The sequence below is a fragment of the Cupressus sempervirens genome, chromosome 5 (assembly GCF_028749045.1).
Source record: "Cupressus sempervirens isolate cs-2001-9-10 chromosome 5, ASM2874904v1, whole genome shotgun sequence".
NCBI classification, from domain to species: Eukaryota; Viridiplantae; Streptophyta; class Pinopsida; order Cupressales; family Cupressaceae; genus Cupressus; species Cupressus sempervirens.
This window is the reverse complement of record NC_143122.1, coordinates 322,618,458-322,635,387: the sequence shown is the minus strand read 5'-3', so window position 1 is coordinate 322,635,387 and position 16,930 is coordinate 322,618,458. Positions and strand designations below refer to the sequence as shown.

General features: G+C 36.0%; 1 protein-coding gene across 3 annotated transcripts in view; it reads left to right on the top strand.

Annotated features, from left to right (window-relative positions):
• Positions 1-946: 946 nt before the first annotated feature.
• The window catches only part of LOC149555966 (uncharacterized), a 63,003-nt gene continuing 47,019 nt past the window's right edge, over positions 947-16,930 (top strand). The window contains exons 1-2 of one of the 3 annotated variants that reach the window (XM_089830089.1): positions 975-1,090; positions 11,753-11,902. The gene's annotated coding sequence lies outside the window, so the exon portion shown is untranslated. Of the gene's footprint in view, positions 1,091-11,752; positions 11,903-16,930 lie in introns of all 3 variants that reach the window. The other 2 variants (XM_089830088.1, XM_089830087.1) reach the window with 2 other exon arrangements.

Below are 16,930 nucleotides of genomic sequence, written 5' to 3'. Positions count from 1 at the left end.
TTGTTGTTTCTTTATAATTTGGGATAAGACATACTAATGATTAAAATATAGTTTATAAAATATACTATTTCAAAAAGCTACACTCTAAGACATCATATGATTCAATTTAAAGAGAGAAAATCAATTTGTACAAATTATAAAATTAAAAATTTACTATGTTTATTTTAGAAAAAGTAATATTTATAATAAATAATCAAATATATACACATTTAATTGATCTCCAACTTACTAGTTAAAGCCAAAATGTGATACAACATTCAAAAAAGTTAATTTAGTGATGTTTTTGTTCCAAATTGTTGAAACATCCAAATATTATTCAACAATATTTGTATTTTATTTTTTAATAATTTTTTTAACAAGCATATATCATTATTTTATCATAATTTAACATTAACTTTCATGATAATGCTCATAAATTAAAAACTTCTCATTTTGTAAAAATAAAATAATGTCAATGGGCCATTGGTCTACTGGTGAAGTTGAATGGCTCACAAAGAGTCCACTATGGATCAAGTCTTGTTGAGTGCAAGGCTCTGACATCATAAGGGATGAGGCCAGGATTGTGCCTCGGGTGATTTTGATAGCGTGGATGCCCCTTAGTCCTTGGCTCTAAGCCGAAGAGGTTTAGGCACGAGTGAGCCCGTATCGGGTCCCTAAAAAGTCTATGTGGTGGCCTTTGCTGGTTGGTAGCTCGCAGGCTTCGTGCCTAACTAGGTTGCCTCGCAGGTCTGAACCCACCATCAAAAAAAACAAAAAACAAAAAAACTAACTATAAGTAATTTAGATATAGTTCATTTTTTATATTTAAAAAAAATACTCCTTTAATTCATGTTATAGCTTTTTCCAAAAAAAAAACTTAACAAAATTTAATATAATAATAATAATAATAATAAAATTTAAAATTATTGAATGATACAATGTATTACTATATAACGTAGATTTATCATTATTTATGAAAATTAAGTTTTTAATGACGCGCATCCAATATTTCAATTTTGGGAGTGGATTTAGCGACGTTGCATAAATACTGCATACGATTTGCTACCGATCACAACAGAACAGAGATCAAAGAAAGCTCACGCAGCAACAGGTATGCAGTTTTCATCGGATTGTCAAGCCAATGTCAGTAGCCTATGCTTTTTTATGCTGCTATTTGCAATGGTTGACTAGGGTTTATTCACAGTATGCAATTTTTTAGGGATTTTGCCTATTTCGTTGTTGTACTCAAATATTTAGCCGCTCCATTGCTTCATCTACTAAAATGCACGTGTTAGATTATTTTATCACATCTTAGATTTGCCGCGATGCAAATCACGGTGACAATTCTTACAACTATTTTACATTGTTCTGTCACTGTCTTCTTACCAAAATCATAGCTGCAAACTCGTACTCTACCATCCTCACAGTTGCTGTCCTTGAATCGATGCAAGTCATCACATGCTCTTCGAAATAAATATCTTCTTTTCCTTTGGCCTCAATGACGAGTAATGCAATGAGCTTGCTTAATCCTTGTAATGTTGCTTTCTGTGCCATGCCTTTGGATTGAGGCAACCCAATTGATTGGAAAACAACTGACTATGATTCCTAGTAAACCCACGATCATACATTCCAATTTTACTTTTATTTTTAATGATCAAGATATACATGCATATAATTCTCGCGCTGCATTTGTTGTCTTTCGCTTTCCAGGACTTGTTTTCCCGCCACATCTTTCGGCTCCTCCTCATTCTTTTCCTATAGACTCTCCTTTGAATTTCTATATTCATCTTTATCTTAAGGTTTTTGGTTTTTTGTCAAAGAATCTGTCGGGGAAGTACCTATGCATCTCTCTACTTGGCATGAGCAAAAGTTGCAGGAGGAACCCAAAGATGCTCTGCCAAAGAAGAACCCAAGGATGCTAACTATCAAATCTTATCCTCTATTGCATCGTAGCAATAAACAGTTTGATAGAGCCACTGCTATATTCTGATCAAGATTTGATATATAACAGACATGATATGCTGTGGACTCTGCATGTGTAATGAGAGCAGGCTCCTGCAATTTCACCTCAACTTAGTTTGGTCTGTCACTGATTCTGCACTAATGTTTTATAATGGGGCTTAATTCTTGCAGGCATTCAAATATTAAGAAATGCAGACCCATATAATTAGTTTCCTAGTACCCAGTTATTATCTTTTTCAAGTAGTTTTAGCAAATATTCTCCACTCTTTTAGGGCATTCATTGCTGTTAAAAGAGGTGGATAAACAGAGCAGAGCAACCTCCATGTTATTCTGGTAATGAGCGTAGGCTCTTGCAATTTCACCTTCAACTTAGCTTGGGATGTCATTGATTCTGCACTCATTTTTTATACTGGGGCTTAATTCTTGCAGGCCCCTCAAATTTAAAGAAATACAGACCCAATATAATTAGTTTCCTGATACCCAATAATTATCTTTTTCAAGTAGCTTCTGACAAATATTCTTCCCTTCTTAAAGGCACTGAGTGTTGTTAATATAGGCGGAGAAATTGAGCAGAGCAATGTCATGTCCCCTCTTTAGCTCTATCTAGCAGTGATATGAGAGTTAGCCTATTATGGAGTCTTATAGGCTGGCAGTGGTGATCAGGGACCCAGTCAAGGTTTTCAGCATTCAGATTTGGTATTACAGGCAGTAGTAGATCAGTTGAGAGCAGTTCCTTGATTTTAGGAGGCAGTTCCTTGATTGTAGGAGAAGATTCTTACTTTTTAGGAGGTGGTGACGTTTCCAGAGTTGAGGTCCTATGAGATCACCCCCTGGTCTCAATTTCAGAAGATTTGGGCGTGTTCTCTATTTTTTAGGAGTATCCCTAGATTTGAGGGTGTGACTGCCAGTTGGCTCAGGTTGTCTGGCATCAATCACAGGCAGGTGACAAACTCAATTTCATGTTTTAGAGGTGTTTGGGTTGTTCTTTGGCTACTCGGGAAATATTTTAATATATTCAAATATTGTCCTAAGTTAGCATTTTAATAATTTAAATAAGGCTAAATGTTTAGCCATTTTGGAGTAATAAGGAGTTTTATGGTTCCATTTGGATCGATTTGCGTATGTGTGATAGCTCGTTGGAAAGAGCTCAGTCTCTAGTATTTGATTATCACTTCCCGAGACTTATTTGATGCTTGAAGCTATTTATCATTAATAAAGTAATGATTTCCTTCTATTTGGACGCCTTTATTGAGAAAATAATGTTATATTATAAAGTTCAAATGAAATCCACTTTAGGGTTCTTTTAGGGTTCGAATTGCCTTGAAGAGGGGATATAAGGAGAAGGCAACCTAAAGATGAGTATCTTTATCATTTTGTCAAGCTATTTTGGACGCCATTGCTCTAGAAGAGCATTCCTCACCTAGGACACAAACCCTAGTGTTGAGAGCAAATTTGTTGGGATGTAGCCCTCAACAAGATCAGATTTGAAGGTTCTTATGTATAAAGTTTGATCACGGCAGAGGATCAATTTTTAGTATTGTAGTCGCACTCTACAGGCAGTGGATTTATAGGGAAGGCGGCCACTTTGGTTCAGCCTGGTTTTTTCTTATAGCAGCTCACAGGAGGAATTCTGGAGTGTTTATTTGCAGCAGATTGGAGTTGTTTTATTGTAGCAGCTTGGGCTCTGTCATTTGAACTTGTTTGGTTGTAGTTGGTTCCCATCTTCAGTTGGCGTCAACGTTGTTTGAAGTACATCTATATTGGTACTATTCTGAAATAAATCAGACTTTGCTGGTACAATTTTAGAATCATTTCCAAAATAGTATGTATTGCTGCATATGATTTCTATCACTTATATTTTATCAATTACTATTATTTATTCATTGTAATACCTATATTTTGAAAAATATAAAAAGAAACAACCTTCTTCTACAACTTTTGTCTAGCTCTACAAGAAAATATAATTTATATAATGAAACAAATAACAGCAGCAGAGCAAATATCCATTTGGGATATTTCAGTGGTATCAGAACCTAGTTCCTGCTAGCCTGTTGGGTTAGTTGCAGGTCAATACCATGGCTAGAATGAGAAATGGGTGCTCTAAGGTTTCATCTCCGTCAACAGAGACATGTAGGAGGCCTCTTGCTAAGGCTTTCAATGATGCAATAATGAGCAGCTACCATCAGTATCGTTCTCTTCCTAAGGAGATACAAGACATGCTTGCATTCACACAATTTATGGGTATACCAGATGTTGAGGATGATTTGGTATCCAAAAGTTCATATCAGCAGCAAGGAAGGAAAGAAGAATCAAAGGATAGAAAAGAAAGTATTGGTAGAGAAGATAAGTTAACAAAGGAAACACAAACCAACAATAACCAGCAAGAGGAATTACCAGATGAAGATCTTGAGGGGGTATCAAAAGAGGATATTGAAGAGAGCCCTGCTCTTCAATGGCAGTCCACATCCTTTTCTTATGGATTTACAAATGTCCACAAGCTTATTTTCGAGAGCCAACTAAATGTTGGTGAAGAAAAGGTCATTGCAGCCTTGTCACATTTTAACATTTCCCACAAGTTAGTAGAGAGCTACATTTGGAAGTTCCAACCTGAGGGAAGACATAAATGTAAAGAAGAGACTTCATCAATCTCTGATTTGCATGTGCTTAAGACAGCCATGGAGGCAATGAAGAATAATTACTTAAACCTCTTTTCAGATAGAGATCATCTTCTTGACTTTGGTGTTATTTACTCTATTGCTTTGAGGGGGAAAGAAGAGGAGATTGATCAACTTATTTCAAAACTTTTAAAGGTTAGAGAAACTTTGGAAAATTCTCAAGTGGCTCTCTTCATGGCAGAAAATCAGATTGAAGAATTGAGTAGGGAGTTGAGTTTAATCCATGCTTTACTCACAAAATCAGAAAATCAGTGGGAGGAACATTGTGTGGAGTTGAGTTTACTACATTCTACTTCAGCTCAATCAGATAACTTGCCTCTTGCAATAGCCCGTTCAGATAGACAACATATTCATGAGGTGAACGAGGAAGAGGAACCACTTGATGATACACTATCTAGTGACACCAGTAGTTCCATTAATACTAAGGATAGGCAAGATGATTCCAAAGAAGGTATAGAGGAAGATTCCAAATTTTTGAGTTTGGATAGCAGTAATTTTACTTCCCATTCTCATGAGTTTGCTGCCTATAGTCTTGAAGAAGTTGATGACATACATTCAGTCATTGCTGATAACCCCTTTTCCGAGATGAGTGCTGATTTGATTTTAGATAACCCACTCTTTGAATTGGATGATGAGGAGGCTCTTGATCTTGATGACACAAATGATATGAGGAGCTTAATCTTGGAGTATGATTGTGAAGTTGAGCATACATTTGGTGGGCTGACCACTCAAGAGTTGTCCCTTACGGGCATGGATGACACATATACTTTTTTCAAGAGGTAGCCTCATGGTTTCCTTGACGGGGCAAAAATAACCTTGCTGATTGGTGACTTTGTACTCTTCAATCCATTGAGGATTAGTGACTATCCTAGTGGGGTTCTGATGACTCATCCGAGTTTTTCACTGTCTACATTAGGTTTTCAATAGTATGGGAGTGTTGGGAGGTGCCCCTATAGGTTAGCGATGGAGTGGGGAGTGTTTGTTGTTGATTGGAATTGGTTTGATAGTATGTTTGATATCACTTGTGTTGCTGGTTAGAGTTATGATAGTAAGATAGGGTGGCCATTGTTGATAGTTTTCGAGCATGCAAGATATTACTCACCCATTGTTATGGTTTCCTACATACACATAGGGTTACTTGATAGTGATGGTGATAATATGAAGTTCTTCTACATCATACAGTACGACATGTGTTTTGTTATGGGATCCAGGTATTGATTCGCGAGATACATCACTTTACACGAACTTCCATATATTGCTTAATGGTTTGGAGTGTTTGTGCATTTTTGTCAGAATGGAACAACTGGTTGTATGTTTGAGAGATATGGAGGGTTGCTTGCTGTGGTTGAGCATGTTATTTTGTCAGTTTCCCCGGATTGCATTAGGTTCAAGGATTGTTAGTAGGGACCTCACGGAGAGGCATTGGCAATATGGGTTTGCACATCTATTCAGACAGGTGCAATATGAATATGTTGCATTTTTTTTGAAATTGGTTTGGAATCCAGGAATCGACATGTATAATACATTCCTCCAATGGATTCATGGTGAGATGCTACACTTTGAAGATCTTGATGTTTATATCAGAGTAGCGCAACAGAGGACATGGGTGCATTGGTTGCACTTGGGTGAGTATTGTTATAATACTACGTATCATATGTTGATTGCTATGACTCCATTTAGAGCCCTCTACGGTTATGATGCTCTATCTTTTGTTGATCTGGTGATTAGTGACAACAGGGTTCTTTTGGCACCGGATTGGGTATAGGAGAACCAAGGCATCATGAGATTTCCTAGAGAGAATCTTTAGCAGGCACAAAATCAGCAGAAGGTCTATGCTGATCGACAAAGGATTGAGAGGATATTTGAGGTGGGGAATATGGTGTACCTACGACTGCAGCCTTACTGACAGAGCACCCTTAAAAGGGGTGGAGCTGAGAAGCTCAAACCTTGTTTTTATGGACCATGCAGGATTATCAGGTGTATTGGAGAGGTTGTGTATGAGATTGAGTTACCGTTTGGTAGTAGGATTCATAATGTGTTCCACGTGTCGTGTTTGAAAAAGGCACTGGGACAACATATTATACCATCTCCAGATCTTGGAAGAGAGGGAACGCCAGCTGAGAAGCAAGGTGATTCGAGAGTATCTAATGTGCTAGAGAGGTCTCCCTATAGAGGACGCCACTTGGGAGGGTGAGACTATTTTACAGCATCCAGCTTTGTAGTTGCTTGTGGGCAAGCATCTCCGAGAGGGGAGGATTTGTCATGTCCCCTCTTTAGCTGTATCTAACAGTGACATGAGAGTTAGCCTATTATGGAGTCTTGTTGGCTGGCAGTGGTGATCAGGGACTCAGTCAAGGTTTTCAGCGTCCGGATTTGGTATTATAGGCAATAGTAGATTAGTTGAGAGCAGTTCTTTGATTTTAGGAGGCAGTTCTTTGATTGTAGGAGGAGATTCCTACCTTTTAGGAGGTGGTGACTTTTCCAGAGTTGAGGTTCTATGAGATCACCCCCTGGTCTCAATTTCAGAAGATTTGGGTGTGTTCCCTATTTTTTAGGAGTATCCCTAGATTTGAGGGTGTGACTGCCAATTGGCCCAGGTTGTCCGACATCAGTCACAGGTAGGTGACAAACTCAGTTTCATGTTTTAGAGGTGTTTGGGTTGTTCTTTGGCTACTTGGAAAATATTTTAATATAGTTATATATTCTCCTAAGTTAGCATTTTAATAATTTAAATAAGGCTAAGTGTTTAGCCATTTTGGAGTAATAAGGAGTTTTTGGTTCCATTTGGATCGATTTGCCTATGTGTGATAGCTCGTTGGAAAGAGCTCAGTCTCTAGTATTTGATTATTACTTCCCGAGACTTATTTGATGCTTGGAGCTATTTGTTATTAATACAGTAATGATTTCCTTCTATTTGGACACCTTTATTTGGAAAATAATGTTATATTATAAAGTTCAAATGAAATCCACTTTAGGGTTCTTTTAGGGTTCGAATTGCCTTGGAGAGGGGATATAAGGAGAAGACAACCTAAAGATGAGTATCTTTATCATTTGTCAACCTATTTTGGATGCCATTGATCTGGAAGAGCATTCCTCACCTAAGACGCAAACCCTAGTGTTGAGAGCAGATTTGTTGGGACATAGCCCTCAACAAGATCAGATTCGAAGGTTTTTATGCATACATTTTTATCATGGCAAAGGATCTATTTCTAGTATTGTAGTTACACTTTGCAGGCAATGGATTTATAGGGAAGGCAGCCACTTTGGTTCAGCCTGGCTTTTCCTTATAGCAACTCGCAGGTGGAATTCTGGAGTGTTTATTTGCAGCAGATTGGAGTTGTTTTATTGCAGCAGCTTGAGCTCTATCATTTGAACTTGTTTGGCTGTAGTTGGTTCCCATCTTCAGCTGGCGTCAATCTTGTTAGAAGTACATCTGTATTGGTACTATTCTGAAATAAATCAGACTCTGTTGGTACAATTTTAGAATCATTTCCAGAATAGTATGTATTGCTGCATATGATTTCTATCACTTATATTTTATCAGTTACTGTTATTTATTCATTGTAATACCTATATTTTGAAAAATACAAAAAGAAACAACCTTCTTCTGCAACTTCTGTCTAGCTCTATAAGATCAAAGAAAAGTCTACAGGAAAATATGATTTATATAATTAAACAAATAGCAGCAGCAGAGCAAATATCCATTTGGGATATTTCAAACAACCTCCATGTTTTTCTGGTAATGCCAATCTGCCCTTCACTGCTTTGTTTCTGGCCATATGTGTTTTTCGATTGTCCAATAGCCAAATTTCTCTATTAATTAATTTAAGAGTATTATTGGACTTCCAATAATACACATATCTAAAGAGAAGGGATTTATCCTCTTTGGGAACATCATTCCTCTAAAGTTCTATCCACTGTACTACCTGCACTCAAAATCTCTCCTCTCACCCCGCCTACTAGGCTAGGAAGATTCATATGTCCTATTGCTTTTTATTGTATTTCTTCTAATCAAAGAGAAGAGATTTCCACAATCCATTATAATCATTGAATTGTTTTCTGGATTCGTTTGTGTTGAAATTGTTTTCATTGATGTTTCGAATCACACTTTGTGATTCATCATCAGGATGAGCATAAGAGAGTACTAGGAATTATGAATCACGGAGTGTGATTCATAACGTCGATGAATTATTTTTCAACACAATCAAATCCATATTTTTTTTAATGATTGTATTTCTTCCAACGCATAACTATCTAATTAATTTATACATAAAATAGTTTTAAAGGCACAATGTGGAATCATTTGCACACTCCCAATTACAAACTTTATTAGAACTCAAAGTGTTGTTTGGCTGAGATGATTACTAAAAAGGGCAGCTTAAAAGTGGGTTATGCATCTTTGCTTAGTTTTAAAAGCATAATTCCTTATTCTCTCTTTTGCTCAACCTGATGACGAATCACGGAGTGTGATTTGAAACATCGATGATTTTTTTCCAACACAATTGAATCCAGAATTTTTTTTGATGATCGTATTTCTTTCCAACACATAACTATTTATACATAAAATAGTTTTAAAAGCACGATGTGAAATCATTTGCTCACTTCCAATTACAAACTTTATTATAACTTAAGTGTTGTTTGGCCGAGATGATTGCAAAAATAGGCATCTTAAAACTGGGTTATGCGTCTTTGCTTAGTGGCTCAAAGAAATTCAGTGTCATGTAGTGCAATGATTGTGGGAGCAAACACAAGTTGCAGAAATTGAATTTGAATCTGTCAAAATTGCGTTTGTTTCAAAGTTTTGCAAGCCTTTTTGCATTAGACTATATCTCTTGTTTCAGGTGTGTAGCTTAAAAATTGCATGCTCTTCTCAAGAAAGCCATTTTGTGCATTTTGGCCATCTTTGCATTCCATGGCAGTGCATTTTTTTCAAACATTTTTCAAGACAGCTCATATGCATTGTCTATGCTTTTACATTTTTCACAGATTATTTTCTTCATATTCTGCAACCATTGCAGTTGCAGAGTCTTTTCTTTTTCATGCATTTTGCAAACAGATCACCCCAATTTTCTACATATGCTTAGATCTGTAGTCAAATTTAATCACGTACTTATTCATTCTTTGCCTTTTCCCTTTCCATTTTGGCTCGTGTGATGAGCTCTCTATAATTCAAAAGATTACTGTTTAGAAGGTGAATGATCCCCACCACCATAGGTTAGTAGCAAGTAGTTTTGAACTCTGAAGTTCAGACCATCAGCATGGTTGATATCAACATTCCTCAATGCAGCAACAACTTCTCCAAGGTTGTTTCCCACAGTATCCTTCTTCTCTGTTGTTTTTTGCTAGGGTAAAATAACTTTTTAAACATCCAAAGGTCAACTTACTCTTCATCTAATTGCAATACTCATCCACTGTGTGAATGCCCCATGAAGCTTACCGCATAATAACAAGTTTACATGGGAATGGGGGTAATTGGGTACTTAGGGTACGGGTATGGGTACGACTATTTTTCAAAACAAGGGACAAGGGTACTTGAGTACGTCAAGCTTTTTTAAAAATATAATATAATATTTTTAGAAAATCTGAAATTATAATCCGTGACAATGGTTTTTTCAAACAAGAACAGTATTGGAGTTTGCGAATGTAGTGTATTGTTTTCAGTTTTAGATTTGCAATATGCTTGTAATAACAAAATATGATAAATGTTTAGATGCATACCAGAGAAGGAAGACTTTACAAATGAACAAGAAGATCATAAATCATATAACAATGCCATATTGCAAATGATAAACTGCTGACTTGAACAGTGATAAACTTTACTGTTAATTAGCATTGTTTCAAAGTTTCAAATTGATTATGCATTGAATTAAGCTTGATAAAGAACAAGCCGATACACAAACAAAAATCAGAAATCTTAATCAAGGTTCTTAGCTATGATGGTCTCCACTGAGTATCTGGTACTTGGGGTATGTGTACTTGGTACTTGGGTATGTGGGTATGCGTACAAGGGGTGTGGGTAAGTGTACCCATGCAACCTAGCTAATTAGGCTTACACGTCAAAGAGGTTTCTATAATGCCATATTTTCTTAATTAACAATTACAACACTATACAATGTTTTAAATACTCAAAGAAAGTGTAGGTTGCCATTTTCTTTTGATAATGCATGTCAGGGATTTCTATAGTGCTCAATTACCTGATCATACTATCACGAAGAGACTGAATGCATCGTCAAGATTAGATCATCATAAATTTGTGTGCGAGTCATTTCTATTATGCTGAACTCCCTTGATTTCAGCAAGATTAGATCATCATAAAGTTGTGCCTGAGTCATTTCTATTATGCCAAACTCCCCTGGTTGTCCACAGTCCCAATAAGATTAGAGCATGTGTCCAAGAGGTTAATTTTGGTGAATTTGCCTAAATATAAAATTCATTGACAATTTGAGTACATCATCAAGCTCATGTGACCATTATGCTTTTAAACTCTCTAAGGGGTTATTGTTAATTTCTGAACTATATTTTCTTTTCAGGTTATGAAAAACAATTGTCCTGCCAAAGAAATTTAAACATTTCAATTGACGACTCTGACTGGTCGCCCCCAACACCTACTCAAATGTCAACTTATGTGAATTGGAGGGGAGCATAAAGTAAGCAATATTCTAGCATTCTCAAACAACCTTCGAACAACCTGTGGCGAGATTGGTGCACAAATCATTGAAATTGCAAACATGCAAGATGCATCGCAAAAAGTCCACATGATATGTCAACAAATAGAGACACTCTAGGAGTTAGCATACGACCAATACTACAACATGGGAAAGGCACATGAACTTGAATCTGCATTCTGCAGGCTTTTCTGATGGCATGTAGTTCTCCATAGCCACTGACATATACATACATGCTTTTACAGGGTTTGAATGTCCTTTCAAAACTTTGTGACTTTTTTTTGGCTTGTACAGGGTTCAAAGACCCCCTCAAAACTAGTCACCTACCTTATTTACAAACAATGTTTATATTATTATTGCAATGGTTTTTATAAGGATATATGTACATTTTCTTTGCAGTCTTTGATTGCTGTATACATATATCCAGTCTTCCTTCATTCTTGCAAGGCTTAGATTTATGTTATTTATCAGGCATTTGAACTTATAATATAATCTTCTACGAAAGAGAACATAAAGGGGAAGGGCTTGAGTATTGTTGTTGTGTGCGCCTTAAGTTGGAACTTCTGAAATCAGTTCAAATATTTGAGTTGGATGGAATATAAGCTTCAGTTGGTTATTCTTGTAAGTTTTCTAAAATATTTTTTTCTCTTGTCAAATAATTCATATTTGTTTGGAGTTATTACATCCTGCAAGATTATCTGTTTAAAGCCATTTGTAGATTTCGATTTAATTTTGTTGTTGTAGTCACATTTAATTAAAATACGCAGTTCCAAGTCCAATTTAGGTTTTGGAGTGGTGCATTATAGTTTTCTGTTTTTATCCAGACACTTCAATTTCAGTAGTTCTCACTAACGAATAGACATGAAACATGGCAACTGATTTCAAGTTCAACCATTCAGTGACATCAAACAATACTTAAACTAATAAATTCAACCGTTTGCATACATCAATAGTCTACTTGTGATGGTAGTCATCCCTGAACAGAGCACACCCAATATGTCAGAACTCAATTATTTCAGTCTCCATTGGAAAAAAGCTACAAATACCAACCCTCTCTAATATACAAAAACTAAAAATACCAACCCTCCATGAAAAACCAAAGCAAGATTCCAAAATATACTCCAAGAAAACCCACTTCAACCAAAAAAACAAACAAACAAATCATTGCTCAAAAAAACACCCCGTGAAACTCAGTCCAAAGAACATGACAGAACAGAGCATGCACCACCAGAAGCCCAAGATTGGAAATCAACCAAAATAATGTGCTTCAGCTAATTACCTGCCCAGCATAAACAGTTCATTTTGAGCACTAAAAAATAGACATTTAAACGTAAATAAATTACCACCTATTATAGTTGGGCTCATAAACTTGTGTTGGACTCAAGAATCACTGGATTCCTCAAAACTCTCCACCTATAACATACAAACAGTTGTTTATTAGGCAGGAACCAAAGAAATGTCTTGTTCATAACATGTTTGCTGCCCACTGCTAATGTACAGAAGCACTTTACAAGCAAATTCTTATAATTGAAAAACATATATTAAAAGCAAACACTGCCAGTATTTCAGCGTTGCTGTTGATACAAAGCAATTAAATGACCAAAATACATGAGTTTTACTTGATGTCAAAATTTTTAGTTTCCATTTTGCTCCTCAATTTTAGTTTCAATCTTCTTAACTTGCACATAATGCTCTTCCCCTCCATAATTGAAAAGCATTTACCATAAGCAAACACTGCCAGTATTTCAATGTTTCTGTCCGTACAAAGCAATCAAATGACCATATCATATATGCATGCATTTTACTTGATTTCAAAATTTTTAGTTTCCATTGTACTCCTTGATTTTAGATTCCATCTTCTCAACCTGCACATATACTCATTTAATTGCTTTGTACTGCCCTGTGCATATCCTAAATTTGCACACGTCCCTGGAGGTTCATAATCAACCCATTTTTAGTTTCCATGTTCACAATTTCTCTTTGATTCTCAACTTTTAAAAACAAATTACAGCTATTAATATGCTCCAGATTTTAAATTTCTAGTTTCCAACACAATTCCTTAAGTGATATTTTGTAATCTTTCCAGTAATTGCAATGCTCATTTTTTGTTCCTTCAATATAGGTTGGTTACCTGTCCAGTTACGTTCTTTTCAAAATTTGAAATATATATATATATTTTTTTTACAAATTTATTGCCTAGCTTATCCTTTCTTCTCACTATCTTTCTTTTCTCATAATTGATAGGATTCAATTACCCTCAACAACTAAATTCATACTGATAGTTGTTAACTAACTGTTTGATACAGTTATGTTTTTTGAATTGTACATCTTCTTCATTAGTACAACTTATCCTTTTCTAAAGTAGAACGAGTAATGATATTCACTTTTTTTTAACATTGAATACACATTTAACAACTGTTGTTATCAATTTTTTTTACATGACATTTATTATTGCAACCTATTGTTATACATGCTTAGAAATGCATCACGCTTACTCTAGCCATTCAATATTTAAACAAAACTATCTCACATTTTTCTCTCTCAGTTTACACAAATAATTATGCTGGAAACAGTATATTTATAATCCAATACCAGAAACTACTTATGAACCCTTTGGCTCTCCCTTTGACGGAGAAGGCAATAAAAAATATGAACAATCAAGACCTACGCGTACCCCCGCGACAACAGGTCTTCAACATTGCAACATTTGGACAAAGGAGGGAATCAACAATTTGATACAAGATTGATATCTCTGACCGGATGCACTTACAAAAAGCTACCCTTCCAAGAAAAAATAACAATTTGATAGCTTCAAAGACAATTCAGAAAGGCATTATAATAGAATTGACGAATATAGTACTACAACAAATTGTAACTCTAGGTGAGCTGACAACTACAATGATTGCAATACAGTATAACAATCTCATTATATAGCAGTTAAACTACACTACTAATTCTGCAAATTAATTAAATTATACTGGTGGATTGTAATACCTGAACTATAAATATCATGCACACAACACGAGCTAATAGGTGGTGAGCCCACAAAAAAAAACTATCAAAACATGTTTAAGTTTATAATATTATCTAAGTAGTTAGGTAATATTGACCTATTGGCTTTTCCCTTGCACCTCCTATGGCTGCAAGTGCTAGTATCAGCTATTGAGGACTGTAGCTGCAATAGAGTCTTTATCTCTTCTTTTGCTATTGGGAAAATACCTCTATATTGTGTCAACAGCTGGAGAAGACATTAATGATAATATTCAAGATGATTTATTATATGTAAAGACATGTGAAGAGGCATGCGTTTGGAAATATGAAGAGTCTTTTATGGAAATTGAAGAGACCTTCGGGTGTAACATGAAGAGTCTCATTCCAATTTATATATGTGATTGCTTAGTGTATTGTCATATCAAAAATCAAGTGAAAGCATTGTACAAAATCATTTTATTATCAATAAAAGAGATATTTTCCTGGTGTGGCTTGGTTTTTCCATTCAAGTGGAAGGTTTTTCCCAGGATAAATGTCTTGTGTTGTTTCTGTTTTGTTCTTCTTTATAATTTCTTGGCAAAACTTTGACATTGTATCAAGGCCTAGTTAGATAACAGCTCACAAGGGAGTTTCTCTTGTTTTAGTTATTCTATTATAGATAGCATTGAGTATCTTTGTTCTCAATATGTAAGTAGCTGCAAGAGAGATCTGATTATCTAGTTACTGCCGCGTGCATCATTTTCTCTTCTAATATTTGTCTATGGCCTGTCACAAGCACTCGTATGTTTGAGATTATTTTTCTGAGTATTATTGGCATCATGTTATATTCCTTGGCTCCATGCCTTCACATTATCGTGCAACTTCAGTTTTTTTCAATGACTTCTCTTTTATTGGTACTGTGTTTCCAGCTGCTCGTTGACTTCACGTCATCGTGCGACTTCAATTTTTGACTAAAATGCATCAAGAGTTTATTTCTTGTTTTCCTTTGTACATACAGGTTATTGTGATGTGGTGCCTTTTCTTGGTTGTCAGTGATTCATTATGGTTTTATTGATATATACTTTGTGTGCCACTTCATTCCATTCATAATGTTTGATGCTTGTGTGGTGTCCTCCGTGATTTCAACTATTGATTCATCTGGGAGAAAAAGGGGAAATGAAGATGGCCTTCCCAAATACGCAGAAAGGAAGACCTGTCACTGCCATGGCCCCAACTGTAGTAGCTTATGCCTATGGATACCCAACGGACTCTACATATTGTGTGGTTCTGCCCTCGGCCCCATATGACCCTGCCGTAGGGCACTGCTGCCACCTTTTTGGCTATGGCGCACTCTTCATCTTCGCAGCCATCTTTGTTTGTGTGGCCATCTATTTCTTTTGGTCCTCTCAGTTACATATGCAAGTCATCCTCGTAAATCTCCAGAATATCACTTTCCAAACTGCTGATAAATCTGGCTCAATTATCCCACTCCTATACATTAACATAAGCATGGGCATGATCATCAAGGGAAAAAATAGGGACTATTTTGGCTTGGATTATGATTTTCTGAGGATTGGGATTGGGTCAGGGGAAGGACAATTGGGACTGTTAATTCATAGAGCAGAAGTTTGTCTGCCTGGGGCACATCATACGTGGATGCCACGCTGGATTTGGATGGGATTGAGGTGCTGAATGATGTGTTTTATTTGTTGAGGGATCTTAATAGAGGGTGGCTGCCACTTGTTTACTGCTACAGAATTCCACGACTGCGTTCAAGCTTAGCTCATTAATTTCACAAAAATGCAGCCTTGCATAGTGTTGCTTTAATAAGACTGAATACAGCAAGTGATTCATTTTGAAGATATTCATGCTATGACTCGTGAATTTTGATCGAGGGTCCTTATAAAATTTACAGTTTCTGCAAAAACTTCTGAAAATAAATACAATCGAAGGGGGTGATGCTCTAGTGTTCATTACCAATAGCAGATGGGCTATATTATTGTACCTTGTCCAAGACGTCCAATGAAAATCTAGTCATTTCGGCCAGTGGCAATGGAGATTGCATTATGATAATTTGGTTAGTGAGAGAACCCAATCATAATTTCATCTCACAATCACGAGATTCTTTCTTTGGAACAAATACAACATTTTATGTTGGTGAATGGGTCTATTAATAAATTGATAAAGCTCCGGAGGATGCTCTTCTAGATCGCTTTGAGTTTGTTGTAGGAATGGATATGAGTGTTCCTATGGAAGGTCTACTGGCAGCCAATGTCTATGCCGGCATCAAAATGGCATTTTACTGCTTTTAAAAATTAAATTAAAAATCATTTTAAAACTGTTTTATAAATTTAAATTTAATTAAAAATTACCATTTTGATGCCGGAATAGACATCGCCCTACTGGCAAGCATTGGATGGGACGAAACTGTCTATTTCTGGCAGTATGAAATAGCTTTCTAAAAATATGTTTTGAGTCTATGTGTTGCAAATATAAGGCAATAGTTTCCTTTCTTAGATCTCATTACAAAGAGATATGTATTCCATGATTATTGATCATGAATTCTTGTTACATCGCTGGGAATAGTGTATACTTTTAACATTGATCTCTATTATATTCGACTTTATGAGTTATTAATATCTCTCTTGGTCGTAGGGTGCAACAAGAAGCAATGAGATG